Source organism: Antechinus flavipes, chromosome 3 (genome assembly GCF_016432865.1).
Source record: "Antechinus flavipes isolate AdamAnt ecotype Samford, QLD, Australia chromosome 3, AdamAnt_v2, whole genome shotgun sequence".
In the NCBI taxonomy this organism is placed as follows: Eukaryota; Metazoa; Chordata; class Mammalia; order Dasyuromorphia; family Dasyuridae; genus Antechinus; species Antechinus flavipes.
The window spans coordinates 82,345,031-82,361,040 of record NC_067400.1 but is presented as its reverse complement, the minus strand read 5'-3'; the positions used below and the strand labels follow the sequence as shown (position 1 = coordinate 82,361,040).

Sequence of the window (16,010 nt, the reverse complement as noted above, 5' to 3'; positions counted from 1 at the left end):
ATACAATATCGTTGTCGAAGTGTATAATGATCTCCTGGTTCTGCTCATTTCACTTAGCATCAGTTCATGTAAGTCTCGCCAGTCCTCTCTGTATTCATCCTGCTGGTCATTTCTTACAGAACAATAATATTCCATAACATTCATATACCACAATTTACCCAGCCATTCTCAATTGATGGGCATCCATTCATTTTCCAGTTTCTAGCCACTACAAATAGGGCTGCTACAAACATTTTGGCACATACAGGTCCCTTTCCCTTCTTTAGTATTTCTTTGGGATATAAGCCCAATAGAAACACTGCTGGATCAAAGGGTATGCACAATTTGATAATTTTTGGGGCATAATTCCAGATTGCTCTCCAGAATGGTTGGATTCGTTCACAACTCCACCAACAATGCATTAGTGTCCCAGTTTTCCCACATCCCCTCCAACATTCATCATTATTTTTTCCTGGGTGACATGGAATCTCAAGACAGAAACCTAGTCCAAGCAAACAATGCAGTAAAGGAAAATGTAGTGTGGACATAAATATAACTAGAATTCCTGAAAAAATTAAAACAAGAGGTTTTAAAAAAAAAAAGATGAAAAAGGTTTTAAAAACCAAATGAGAATTATGAAAAAAAAAGATGTGAAAAGAAAATTGATAATCTGAAACAAAAACTACAAAATCTTACCAAAGAAAATAACTTCTAGAAAATTAGAATTGACTAAACAGAAGCTGACTCTCATCAGAAATCAAGAATTATTAAAAATAAAATCAAAAGAATTTTTTTAAAAAGAAAATATTACATATCTCAAAGTAAAAACAACTGACCTAGAAGAGGGATAATTTAACCATCACAGGGCTACAAAGACATGATTTTAAAAAGACCCTAATCACAATATTTCAAGAAATCTTAAAAGACATCTGCTGAAATCTCTTCGAATCAGAAGACAAAGTGGAAAGGGAAAAATGGAGACAACTAAAAGAAACCTCAAAATGAAAACTTCCACAAATTTGATAACCAAAATCGAAAGCTACCAGCTCAAAGAAAAATAATAAAAACAGCTAGAAAGAATTCAAGCACAAAAGTTACACTAGGACCATACACACTTAAGAAGCTACAATTTATGAAGAGTGGAGGACTTGCAACACATTCCAGAATGCAAAAGATTGAGGCTTACAATTCTGCAAAAATGAGTATGTGAAGTGACCATTGTATTTTTAATGAAACAGAAACCTTCCCAGCATTTCTGATGAAAAGCCCAAAGCTGACTAGAAAATCTGACATATAAATACAGGAATCATGAGAAGCCAAAAAAGTAAACCTGAGCATGCAATCATAAAGAACTAAACAAAAATAAATTGTATATATTCTTATATGGGAGCATGATAGATGTAGCACCTCAGAATTGTATCATAATCAGGTTATGGCCTGGGACTGACTGTGTATGTTTTGATGATTTTAAAAGAAAAGAAAGGGAGAGAAAGAAGAATAAAATGGGAGAGGAGGAAGGGAAAGAAAAAATGGGAAAAATAATCTCTAATAAACAAAATGTGCAAATAGAAATCTCAAGGAAAAGTTACAAGGGGAAGCAGTTAATTCTTTATTGAAAATAGAGGGATTAATCAGAGGCAAAATAGTCTCAAAAAGGAAGCAGGTCAAAAAAATTTAAGAAAATAGGACAGAGGGAAACATACAGTTAACAAATGTAATTATGAATGAAATGAACTCATGAAATGGAAGAGAACAACAGATTAGACAAGAAATCAAAATCCAACAATATTTTATTTATAAGAAATACACTTGAAACAAAGTTAAAATAAAGGGATGAAGAAGAATCTATTATGCTTCAGCTAAAATTTGGAGGAAAAAAAGGCAAAGGTAACAATCAAAGATAAAGCAAAGACAAAAGTAGGCCTAATTTTACAAGATAAATAAGGAAATTACATCTTGATAAAAGGTACCAGAGTGAGTAAATTAACATCAATAGTAAATACGCATTCACCAAATGGCACAGCATCTAAATTCTTAAATAGAAAAAATAGATCCCAAAACTCTATAGTAAAGGACTTCAATTTGTCCTACTCAGACCTAGATGTAAACAAAAGAAAAAAAGAAATGGACCTGAATAGAATTTCAGAAAAGTTAGATATTATAGACCGATGGAGAATATTGAATGGGAGTAGAGAAGAATACACCTAACCAGAAAAGAATGTTCTGTATGCTAGTAATTTTATTTTATGTACTGCATTTTATGAGTTATTTCATGGTTACTGTGTTAGGAAAACAAAATTAATGTTTTTATTAAATTTTTGTAGGTAGAAAGTGTATCTTCTGCAATCTCTAGAGAAAGATTACATTTTCTAGTGTTCACAGAAACCTAATCCCCTCTTTCCCATAAGTTCAGTATATCAATATTTGTGTTTTTCATCTTTGAACTGTTTTCTAGGATCACCTAACAATAATTATTGAAAAGATAACTCTGAAAGACTCAAGAATTCTGATTAACACAGTGGAAACAATCACTGTTTCTGGGATTTATAATGAAACTACCTCCAGAGAGAGAAGTGATTTTTTTAAAGACATGATTAATATGGGAATTTGTTTTGCTTGGGTAAACAAATCTGTAATGGATTTTGTTTCTCTTGCTTTCTCGATCTAAGCCAAAAGATCATTTCTATTGACTTGAATTCCAATTATTAGTACTTTCTAACTTTCATCTATAACTATAACAAAATAACGTTTCAAGTTTACAATTCTTGCTCTTTGGAGTACATGATCTTGAAAGTCTGTTCCAGCTCTAAATTTCTTTGATGCCATAAATCTTCTGTGAATTCCTCATGCCCCAGAAACTTTTTTATCCTGGAATATCACTTCAGCTCTGGAATTCATACTTCAGAACCATCCTCTGGCCTGGTAGCCCTTCCCATGATTGGCTTCTCCCAAAACCTCCTTTTAGAAGTGTTCCCAAGCCAATCATTTTTCCTCCCCTTTTCTTCATTTCTCTACTTAAAGCTTCCTTTTAAAATAAAAGTTTCTTGAGGACAGAGACTGAATTTTTTCTGCATGTATTTGTACTTTCAGAACTTAGGAGCTCGGCACACAGTTATCACTATCATTACCATTATTATTATATAGTCCTTGTTGACTGATTTTAGTAATATGTATAATCAAAAAGCAGTATTTCAGTTTTTCTTTATGAGAACACAAATTTATAATATTTTGCACAATCAATTGAATACACTAATCCAAGGAAGAATAAAAGAAAAATGTAAATAAGCCTTAGTTGAAATTTACTGGGATTCAAATGATGAAAAACTACATAATATAACTGGATCATCAGAATTGCTAAATATATTATCAAAATGATAATAGTTTTAATAAATAACTCACAGCACAGAATTGGTCACCTGTGGCTAGCCCCTCTATAAATATCAATCAAGAGGAAGACATGAGAAATTAAGTCATTCTGTGCTCAGAATAATCCTTTTCCATTGGCTCCCTGACTGCCTTCAAGACTCAAGCTCCCACCCTCTGCAAAAGGCTTCTCCCAGTTTCTTCCACTGCTGATGCTTTTCCTCTTATCCTCCACTTAAACTGCTAATGTATCCTGTATGTGCAAAGTTGTTTACATGCTGCCTCTCTTATTATAATATGATTTATTTAGGGGCAAGGGCCGTGTATTTGCCTTTTTTTGTATCCTTAGCTCTTAGTTACAATCTATGTTGCCGGCAACATAGTGTGATGTCATTTTGGTCCTCTTCGAAATAACCACCAACCATAAAGCTCTTAATACACTATATAAATACATATAAATGGTAACTAAATGACCCAATTTTGCAATCCTTACTAAATATATCCACAAATATACACATATTTCTGCATACACATATCACACAATCCCATCAGCACATATAAAACTTTATTTCCAATAAACATTTTATGCGGTCTTGTACTCTACTCTAATTTAGGAGTTCTTAACCTATTGAAGCCCAGCTGATTCTTCATCAGAATGATGATTTTAAATGAACAAAATAAATTAGAACTACAAAAGGAACCAATTACACTGACATTCGGTTATCGTGGAAATATTTTTTCAAAAATAAATTCTGGCACCACAGATTAAGAACCGCTGCTCCAAGTACAGCATAAACGAATCTCACGCTTCCAGGCATCCTAATGGCAAGAATACACCAGAAAAAATCCTACCCCCTCTACTGGCAACACTGTAGCATCTTGCCTGTATCCAGGTATCCCATGTGATTTTGTTTTTCAGACTTCTTCCCCCACTCAACGAACCTTTATTTTCTTCCGAGAGGGAATTGGGCATTTTGACAACTATGGCTCCTCTCTATACCTCTGAAAAAAGGAGTCGGCCCAAGGGTCAGAAAAAGACCAAATAAAAACAGGGAGGGTTAAAAAAAAAAAAAAAAAAGCCAATTTCTTCACTGCCATAGATCAGACGCTTTTTCTGGTTACTATTGGCGCCTTTCCAAGTGTCCAAGTAAGAGGACCATCTCAAATCGATCGATCATAGACAGACACTCAGATAGACAGAAATGGGGAATATATATAGATGTAGATAGAGGATGGGCACTGATGATCAGAAGAGATGGATAATGATAAATAGAGATGTGAATAGCTGAGATGCAGTTAGACCCGAGGATAGAAGATAGGTAAATAGAGACTTGAAAGGTGGACGTACAGGTAGGGACTGATGACAGAGACAGGTGATAGTGGAGATGGGTAAGATATAGACTTGAGTACAAGTGGGGAACAGGAAGGGGGAGGTGCGGCGTTAAACACAGTCTTGCTGGTCTCGTGCTCTCCACTTCCCCTCCTTTCCCCCTCAATTAATTAATCACCGCCCCCGAAGTTACTCAGCCAACTCCCACCCCCTACCCCAGCAAATAAACGCCAACCCTAAAGCTCCGGGTGGGCTCGGGTGGGGAATGTCCTCTTCTACCCAACGGTCCGAAGGCCTCGCTATCGGGCCGAGGACCAGCAGTCTCTGGGCTTCTCAGGTGGGTGTTGCGGGGGCTCTCCCGCCTCGGGCCTCCTCCGTCCTAGTTTCCATGGTAACCCTGCGGCCCCGGCGCTTGGGCCGCGCAGGAGGCCCGGCCTGGCCCCGGGAGGCATTTGGGTGCGCGCACCTGCGTGGGCCGCCCCCAGGCGGGCGGGGGGAGCACCGCGGTCGGTCTACCGGCGAGGCCGGGCACTCACCGAGATGCCGGAACGCGCCAAGCCGGCAGCCCCCGGGCCAGATCCTCGTCCTCCTCCTCCGCCGCCGCCTCAGGTGGCGCTCGGTCCCACTAGCAGGTACGTGCAGTCCCTGTCACCGCAGCGGCAGCCGAGACGGCACTCGGGCCGCTCCCCGCAGCAATCCCCCCGCCCTGATGCGGCGCCGCCCGTGGAGAGCTCCGGCTGCGGGCGGCGGCAGATTCAAACCCGCCTGGCAGCGGCCCCGGTTCCCCCTCCGCCCCGACCTTCCCCGAGGCCCGCCCCTCGCCGTGCTCCGGAGCCTGGGCCCTGCCCACGCCCACCCCCGGGCGGCCCCGACTCTCCACTCCGGCGCTTCCCCAAATCTTTCCTTGCCTTTCATTGCTCTCCATTCCTCCTCCCACTCTCCGTTCTAAATTCTCCCCTCCCCTCGCTTATCACCTCTCCATTAAACTTCCCCTTCCCCTCACTCACCTCATCCTTAAACTTCCCCTTCCCCTCACTCACCTCATCCTTAAACTTCCCCTTCCCCTCACTCACCTCCTTAAACTTCCCATTCTCCTCACTCACCTCTTCTTTAAATTTCCCTTTCCCCTCACTCACCTCCCCATTAAATTTCCCCTTCTCACTCTTCCCCCCCCCCTTTTTAAGCTTTCCGTCCTCCTCACGCATCTCTTCCATAAACTTTCCTTCCTCTCCTCTTCACCTTCTCCATACTTCAACTCTCCCCTCACTGTTCATTCTCCTTCCAAGCTTTACCTTCTCCTTTAGACTTCACTTCTCTGCCCTATTCACCTTCCTTTTGATCTTTACTTTTCCCCCCATTTTCCATTTCTTCCTTTACTTTATTTTATTTTATTTTATTTATTTGCCTCACCCTTTATTTTTTACATCTTCTTCATATTCCTTAATCTTAAACTTATCTAATTTTCATCTTTCCCTTAGTCTTTCCGTCTCCTCTTGTTTACCTTCCCCTTTAATCTTCACCCCCCCACATTCCTCATTTAGATCCTTTTTTATTACTCAGTATTTTTCCATCCTTTATTCTTCAGCTCCTTATCCTCCTTTTATTCTTCAATCTCTTTCCCCCCTTTTATTCCTTAGTCCCTCCTCTTTATAATTTAGCCATTTCTTTTAAACCCTTCGATCTTGTTCCTCAATCGTAAATCACTTCAGGATCTTCCGGTTTATTCCTCCAAATTACCTTTCCAAACATAAACACTTCCTTTTCTTTTTTCTCAATTGTATGTGCTTTTTCCAAATATATATTTTCAACACTCATTTCTGTGAGATATTGTGTTCCAAATTTTTTCTCACTCCCTCTCCAAATCCTTTCTCAATCTGATTTGCTATACATGTACAGTCATTTTGAACATATTTCCATTAGTCATGTTGTAAAAGAAAAAATCAGAGCAAAAGGGAAAACAAGAAAAAAAAAGTATACAAAAAAAGGTGGAAATACTATGCTTCAATTCACATTCAGTCTCCTTGGTTCTCTCTCTAGATACAGAAGTCATTTTCCATCCCAAGTCTATTGAAATTGCCTTGAATCACTGCATTATTGAGAGAGATCAATTAGTTGATCACATAATTTTGCTCACTTCACTTCGCATCAGTTCATGTAAATCCAGGCTTTTCTGAAATCATTATGCTCTTCATTTCTTACAAAACAATAATATTTCATTACATTCGTATATCTTATTCAGACATTCCCCAATTGAGGGTCATCCATTCAGTTTCCAGATTCTTACCACTACGAAAAGAGTTGGTCCATTTTTTTGTACATGTGGGTGGAGACACTGCTGGAACAAAGGATGTGCAGTTTTATAGTCCTCTGGGGATAGTTCCAAATTACTCTCCATAACGGTTGGATCAATTCACAATTCCATCAACAATGTATTAGTGTCCCAGTTTTTCCTACATCCTCTCCAGCATTTATCTTTTCCTGTCATTTTAGCAAATCAGAGAGAATATCCCTTTTTAAAAAGTTATTTTCCCTGATTTATTTCTTACTCCTCTCTCCCTCTAATATTATATTCCCTAGCTTATTTTTGTCTTTCATTGCCTTTTATCTTTGTCTCCTTTACCCTAACTCATACCCTTCCCCATCTCTTCTTGTAATTATAATACAAGACAGCTAGACCAGAAGAACCAAAAGACATTTGTTAAAATCTGTTGTAGTAGAAATTGCCTTTGTTTTTTGTTTGTTTTTTTTGGCCTTCCAAAACTATGCTATGTGTCTGATCTTCCTTGACTTCCTATATTATGATCTCCATTAAGGCAGTAAGAACTAGATCTTATCTCTGGATCCTCCCCAGAGTCTAATCTTAATATAATGGTTGGTGTTATAACATGGTATTTTGGAGTCTGTGATGTAGTCAAGAGTGCTGGATTTGGAATTTGAGGACATAAGCTCAAATCTTTACCCTCTTACTATTTTTACAACGTCAGGAATCTACTTATAACAATTAGAATTAGGGCTTTCTGAGTGCAAGATATGTGATTCATTTTTCCTATCCATTTCATTCTTTTAATTAGTGGTAAATCCTTCTCTAAATGTGGTAATCCCACCATTTACTAGAGATGTGTAAAGGAAGCCCAGACTTTTTTTTTCCTTACCACTTTGACTTTACATACTCCCCTCACCAATAAATCTTTCTCAAAATAAATATAATCAAACAAAACCAAACCAAACATTAGTTATGCTAAAAATGTGTGTTTGATTCTGTAGGGTTCTCATTTGGTTTTCTGGAGGTCTCTGGGGCAGCCTTCTTTTCAGTAATCACTAGGAAAATAACCAGGTGTTAAAGTCCAAATCCTTATTATCTCCTTCACAATCTAGTTTCCTTGCCTGAGGCCCGGGCCAGCTTTCTAGAGAGCTTTCAGACCAGCCTTGGTCTCAGTGCAGAAGCCAGCCACCACGGTGTTGAGATGAAGTGAATGAATCTGGCTTTGAGTCCCTTCTGAGTCTGTCTCTGCCTCTCAATCTGGCTGAGTTTGTCCCAGCTTATATGCTCTCTTATAATTACATTATCATAGGTGTGAATCTTGTAGAACTATATTGAGTACTAAGTACATGTGCCGAATTAGAAAACTATTAAGCACTTTGCTAAACTAGATAACCATTGTATTTATCAATTCCACTGACTTAGCACCTTGTAAGAATCCTTGTTTTAATAAAAGTACAGGGTTGTGGCCCATAACATGATTCTGCATCTCTGACAGAGAGATGCATTCTTCATGATCAGTCTTTCAGGGTTATTTTTTCTTCATTTGGTTCTGTAAAGTATTTTGGTTTTGGTTACTTCACTCTGCATCAATTATATAAGTCTTCTCGAGTTCCCTGAATCCTTTCTGAGGTGTAAAACATTTGTAGCATAGATAATCTATGTCTACTTCCGGGTGACCATTTTTGAAGTTTTAGAACTCTGCTTCTCAACAAGTGTTATTAAGGGATTTACCTTAGGAGATAAGTCCTCTCGTTGGCTTATAAAACAGAAAAGTTGATGACCCATTAGCTATACAGAATCAAGAAACCATTCTCTGTTCCTTTCTTTCTTTATGCTCTCTTAACTAATAGACTTTTTCTAGCTGTAGTCTTGAGAGTCAGGCAGGAGCAATTTTCCCTACTCTACCCACTTAAGTCTCTGTGGCCTTAATCTCAGTTTGAACTGCATCTCCTTTAGGTTCAGTTTCCTTGAGTAAATGATTTTGTGAGTTTGGAAGGCTGGAGGTCTGCAAGTTTGGCAGCAACTGTGTCTACCAGGAACATAACTGGGGGTAGAGGGAACTTCTGTATCCCAGAAGTCGGCTATCTATAAGAAGCCTGGCTGTGTCACCAACATAGTATTTTCAAAGCTCAGTGCTGGGGTGAAATTTGTAAAAAGCCTAAATAATAGTCTTGAAAGCCTGCTTTATTTCTGAGGAAGCTTAAATATTACCTTCCAGCTAATTGTAACTTTAGTTATAAGTTAATTTTTATTATGATTTTTTGTTTAGCATTTCTTTTTGTGTGGAGGAACAAGTTATATTCCCAATTCATATCACACAGTAGGTACTTTTTACTCTTCTCCCTCTCCCCAACCCTTAATATAAAATAGAAGAGGGAAGACTATTGAAACCTTGGGAGTTTCCAGAAGTGATTGAATCAGATTCATCTATTTATTAAATAACCATAATTTTATTGGTCTTCTATTTGTACAACTATGCAAGATGCTGGAACAGATATACAAGAAGTACTTTTAAAATTTTGTTATCTTTTGTTTTAATATCACCTTCATTTCTCATTGTATACCTCTCACTAACCCCCCCCAAAAACTCTCTCTCATAATAAAGAATTTTTAAGAAAAATAAGACAAAAATTTTAGCAGAAGCAATTAACATACCTTAAAAAGTCTGATATATGAAATGTTCCACACTTGTGTACAATTCTCCCTTTATGGCCAGGCTTGGTCATTATAATTTTGTTGTTGTTTTGTTTTCATATTATAATTCTTTCTTTCCATTTTAATTATTATAAGTCAGTGTATTTTTTTTTTTTTGGCTCAGATTACTTCATTTTGTATTTAGTCCATATAAGGTTATGCTTCTCTGTATTCATCTCCATCATTTCTTACAGCACAATATTAGTTTCATTACCCTCATGTACTATGATTTGTTCATCCACTCTCCAGTCAGTGGGTATCAATTTAATTTCTAGTCTTTTGTTACTACAAAAATGCTGCTATAAATATTTTGTTATCTAAGGAACCTTCTTTTTGATATTTGACACTCTTTGAGGGTAATTTGTCCATCAGTGAAAATTCCGGTATGGATATTTTAGTTAATTCTATTTACATGATTACAAATTGCTTTCAGAGTTGACTACCTGTATTCTTAAAGCTGCCTTAAGAGTGTGGCTGTGATAATCTTATCTTTCATTTTAACCTTACTAAATAAACCTGTGAATGATCCCTGAAATAAATGAGCCTGGTTTTAGATTAGAGTCTGCCCTCATTTTTCCAACCAGGAAACTTGAAACTGTGGTCATGGCAACATCTCCCTTTCTTCTGGCTGTTCTGGTTTATTTTGTAATCTCATTTGTTTGATCTTACTAAACAAGTAAAAAGAAGTATTGGAAATGACGCTCTAGAAGTGGTCAGTTAGCTTGTGGAGATACAATTTATTGGTTGCTTACATGGAAAAAAAAGATAAGTAGAATATGATCAGCAAGAGATGTGTAGTATATGTCATCTTCCTAGAGGAACACAAATAGAGATCATTCTAAGAAGATATTTTTCTTCACTTTGCGCTTTTTAAAGCAGTAATATATTCTCTTCCTCCTGTGCTGAACATGACAAACCAAAGAATTTCCTTGTGCTTCTTTCCTTGTCTATGGAACCAGAGAGGAAGAGGAAGTTCAGGCCCTGTCCTGCCTAACTTCAGAGACAGGCTCCAAACCTAGTCTAACTAGGCCTCTGACTCGAAGTCCCTCACCCTTCCCACTATATCATTCTAAAAGCATTTCATACATTTTAGGAATTCACTCATCATTTCTACAAAAGAAACAGATTTGAGCTGTTTTTAGTTCACAGAGAAAACAGACGTAGACTAAATTATTTGCCCAGTTACACATGATGAAATAAATTAGAAAGACCAGGACCCTACTAAATAATCCCACAGAATCTTTTATTCACACAATAAGATGCTAATGTATATTTTACAATTTTTAAGATGTTCTTAAAAAGTGATATAAGCCAACCCAGAAATTTTTGCACAGATTGTTTTTTGGTTGATGAAATCCAGGCTCCATAGAATAGTGGATAGGGTGCTGGTCCAGGTTGGACTAGGATTCAATAGCCCCCACCTCCTATCACTGACTGTGACTCTGGCCTTTGCCCCCAGCAGATCATGAACTACAGAGGTAGAGGAAGGAGCCTTGGATTTGGAGTCAGGTGATCTCAATTTAAATTCCATATTATTGTTCGGTAAGGAATGACCAGCAGGATGAATACAGAGAGGACTGGCAAGACTTACATGAACTGATGCTAAGTGAAATGAGCAGAACCAGGAGATCATTATATACCTCAACAACAATACTGTTTGAGGATGTATTCTGATGGAAGTGGATCTCTTCGATAAAGAGAGCTAGGTTCAGTTTCAAGTGATCAAGGATGGACAGAAGCAGCTACACCCAAAGAAAGGACACTGGGAAATGAATATAAACTGCTTGCATTTTTATTTTTCTTCCTGGATTATTTATACCTTCTGAATCCAATTCTCCCTGTGCAACAAGACAACTGTTCGGTTCTGCACACATATATTGTATCTAGGATATACTGTAACCTATTCAACATGTAAAGGACTGCTTTCCATCTGGGGTAGGAGGTAGAGGGAGGGAGGGGAAAAATCGGAACAGAAGTGAGTGCAAGGGATAATGCTGTAAAAAATTACCTTGGCATGGGTTTTATCAATAAAAAGTTATTTTAAAAAATTAAATTCCAGTCTTGCCACTTATTATCTGTGACTTCAAAAGTTTGGACTGGGTGACTTCTAAATCCTTAATTCTAGATACTCCATATATCTTATACAATCAAAAAATTTAATTTTTCCTATGAGAATAGAAGTTGAGAATATATAGTTCTCAAAACATTCTTCCCCCTTTATGTATTTTATAAAAGGAAGATAACCTACTGTGAATTTCATAGCAAAAACACATCAAGAGATTTTTAGCAGCATGAACAGATTGCTGTGGTATTACCAGAAAATCCCAGATGGTACTAGTTTTGTTTTTCATGGTTGTTTTTCTTAAAATGTAATTAAATATTATTTTACAATATATAAATTTAAACTCTGATGTCTTTCTTCCTCTTGTCATGATGCTGGAACAACATTTTGATAAGTTGTTAAGCATAATTGACAATATCCTTAAGAATGCCAATTCACAATCCAACAAGGACACAATACAGTAAATACTGTCAAGTATATATCATGTAAACTAAGGGTAATAACTTTACTATATTGATTTTATATACTAATTAGAATATATTTTAAATAATTCAAGCTTTTTCTAGTAACTTCCAAATAAACATACTGAAATTGCATTAAAACAAATTTCCAATGAACTATTTTTCATATAAAAAAGACAAATATTACACTCATGTTAAAAAAAAAAATCTTTAAATCCCTAGGATCATGAAGAAAGTTCACTATATACATTTGTTTTTCCCTTTTAATTTCTAGCTATTCAATGACCAGGAATTTCTGAACCAATAAAATCAACTTTTAATCTTAGAAAGCTTTTCTGAATTACATTGAAAATTGAAAAAAAGAAATATAGATTTATATTTGCCTATTAATACCATTTTGGAAAACTGGAAATAATTGTTAATGAGATATGCCTTCACAAGACAATAACCCTCCATCAAATTCCATATATTTGGCACAGGAAAGCAATGGAAAAAAACTGAGGTGTCAAGTAATCCCTTTCGTAGAAAAAAAATGGATGGATGTGGGAAGGAGTTAAATATAATTGGAAATTAAAACAATGTTAAAAAAATATATCACTAAAATTGGTTTTTAAAAAACACTAAAATTTGTCTTTGGAACTACTCATTACTATTTTAATATAGTCAATGAGGAGACACTGAAATTTTTTGAGGGGATGGGATATGATGAACATTGGTATTAGAAAAATTACTTTGGCATTGTAGCTGCCCAGAACAATGAAGAAAGAGGCTGGTCCTGAAGTCAGGAAAACTAATTTTCCTGCATTCAAATCTGGCTTCAGACACTTCTTATTGGTTGAGTGAACCTGAACAAGTCACTTAATCCTTTTTGCTTCAGTTCTTCATTTGTAAAATTAGCTGGGGGAGGAAATGAATCCTTGCCATGAAATTCCCAAGTGGGATTGTAAAGTGTTGGACTCTGTAAAGAATGAACAACAGTAAAGGAAGAGGCCTGAGGTTGAAAAAATAGGCTGTTAAAATAGCCTAGAGACCTGGGGAGGAGTCAGAATGGAGAAGTAAAGACAGGAACTTGCCTGAGCTCTCCCAAATTCCCCTCCAAACAACTCTAAAATAATGTCTCAAAGTGAATTCTGGAGTGGTAGAACCAACAAGAGGTTGGGGTGAACTTTTTTTCAAGCCTGGGTAACTTGGAAGGTTGGAATGAAAAGTCTGATTCACTGGAGTGGAGTGGAGTAAAGTATAGGGGAGGCCTTAATGGCCTGTGCATCACCAGTGGCTTCTGGAGCTTGTAGCCCACAAAGGCAAGGGGGTCAGGAGAACACAGGACCTTTTGCTGGCACTTGGCATTATTCTAGATCAGCCTCAGGATGAAGTGGCGCACAAGCCCCCAAGAGTGGAAATCCTGATCAATTCTACAATGAAAAAAGAATACCTGTGGTCAAGCATAAGCCAAGAGACCATTGAACATACCCTAGATCACACTACCTTGGAAGGACTGAAATCCTACTGACCCCTAGAAAACAGCTCCGAAGACAGTAGCAAGAAAAACCTGAAACATGGGACAGTGCCCCCTCCATTCTAAGAGCAGAATCCAACTTCAGCATAAAATTAAAAGTCAAGAAATAGGCTGGGGAAATGAGCAAACACAACAACCACCAAAGAAGAGAAGCTGACCACAGAAAGTTACTGTGAGAGGGAAGATCAAGACATAAACTCAGAAATCCAATCAGCTACATGCAGAGCCTCAAAGAAAAACATGAAGTAGTCACAGGCCAAAAAAATAAACAAACAAACAAAAACTTCCACTTCCTGAAAGAACTCAAAAAGAATATTAAAAATCAAGTTTAAGAGAGGTAAAGGAAAAATTAGGGAAAGGTTCGAGAGTATTGCAAGAAAATTCGTGAAAAGATAGTCAACAGCTCAACAAAAGAGGCATAAAGGAAATGTTTAATATGCTTCCATATGTGTAGCCTATATCAGATTACTAGCCCTCTTGGAGGAAGGGAGGGAGAAAAAAATGGAAATTTGGAATCTTATAAAAAGTTTGACACTATCTTTATATTTAATTAGAAAAAAAATACTATTAAGTGTGTGTGGGAGGGACAGAGGTTCAAAAGTTCACTGAAGAGAACTGCCTAAAAAAACAGAATTTTTGTACCTCTTTTCCAAATGAGAAAGAAAGTACAAAAAAACTCACTGAAGAAAATAATTACTTAAAGATTAGAATTGGGCAAGTGGAAGCTAATGACATCACGAGACATGAAGTATCTTGTTGGAAAAATCAACTGACTTGGAAAGTAGATCAAGGAGAAATAATTTAAGAATTATTGGAGTACCTGAAAGCCATGATTAAAAAAAAAAAAAAGAACCTAGATATATTTCAAGAAATTATAAAGGAAAACTGTTCTGATATCCTAGAACCAAGATAAAATAGAAATGGAAAGTATCCATTGGTTACTCCCAATCATTGGTCCTTAGATATAGGCCTCCTCTCTCTTTGTAATCTTTATTGATCCACACCTAAGGACCAATGGTTGGAAAGGGAATTAGCAAGGAAGGATAAGAACAATGAAAGTCAACAAAACCAGGAAGGAAAAATATTACAGAATCTAAGAGTGATATCCAGATTATTAAATAATCTAAAAAGGCAAAAAGGGGTGAAGACTAAATGAGAAACATTACATTTAGCAATTAGGTTATAGGACATTTTTAAGGTTTTCAGTAGTAGGAGAGTGGAAGGCAGATTGCCTAATAGGAAATGAAGAAGGGAAAAGAAAGGGGAGAATGAGTATGCTTGCTATTTTCTAAGTTTGACAAATAAGGGAAAGTAAAGATCAGAGATTGCCTCAACAGAGAAAAGGAAAATTTTAAAGTTGATATGGTAGCCTGGTATTAAGAGTCTAAAGCAAAACTGAATAACCCAAAACTATGGAATACTTCAGCTGAATAAAAGCTAAACAATTTCCCTCTGCTTCTAGTAGCACTGTTAGGCCGTCCTTCACTGCCTTTTATCACTGTACAGTTGGGGAAGATGAGACAGGAAGGTTCTAACATTGTGACTAAGTAATAGACTCGAGCTTTGAACCAAGATTCTTCCTATACTACTTCATTACCCTACTCCTTGCTACAGTACCAGTTTCTTGGGAGAAATGTATTGTCCACAGCATTGACCAAGCTTCTTTCCTGGATTATCAGTCTCCTCTCCTTCAGGTTCTTCTGTACTCAAAAGTGTAGATATCTTGAAAGTACTTCATATTCTGTGTCCAGAACTGAACTCATTCTTTATCCCACAAATCTTCCTCTCCACATTTCCTTATTTCTTCTGAGAGCACCATCATCATTCTAGCATCATCAGTGGCGAATCATTTGGGTTCTTCTTTCTCAACCCTCTCATCAAATCTAATTGCCCAACATTCCACTCTGCATAGATACTGAACTACACTTATCTGGAGTATTTTAATAACCTACTTTTATCTTTTTCTAGGCTTTTCTCTCATATTTCTAATTATTTATCCACACAACTACTTTGATAATTTTAAAAAGAATAAATTCTAAACATGATCTCTATGCCTAAAAGCCCTTAATAGTCTCCTGTTGTCTCTAAAATAAAGTACAAACTAGGGCAGCTAGTTAGTTCAGTGGATAGAGTACCAGCCATGATATCAGGAGGACCTGAGTTCAAATCTGGCTTCAGATACTTCACACTTCCTAGCTGTATGACCCTGGGCAAGTCACTTAATCCTAAATGCCTCGCCTCAGCAAAAAAAAAAAAAATTACAAACTCCTTAAAGGTCTTCTACAATCTGACTCAAGCCTACATTTCTAGTCTTTATATATTCTGCCACTGTAAGCACAATA

General features: G+C 37.0%; 1 protein-coding gene across 2 annotated transcripts in view; it reads right to left on the bottom strand.

Moving 5' to 3' along the window:
* ICA1L (islet cell autoantigen 1 like) overlaps window positions 1-5,556 on the bottom strand; it is a 77,165-nt gene extending 71,609 nt beyond the window's left edge. For both annotated transcript variants that reach the window (XM_051983760.1, XM_051983761.1), the window contains exon 1: window positions 5,209-5,556. The gene's annotated coding sequence lies outside the window, so the exon portion shown is untranslated. The remainder of the gene's footprint in view (window positions 1-5,208) is intronic.
* Between the last annotated feature and the right edge of the window lie 10,454 nt (window positions 5,557-16,010).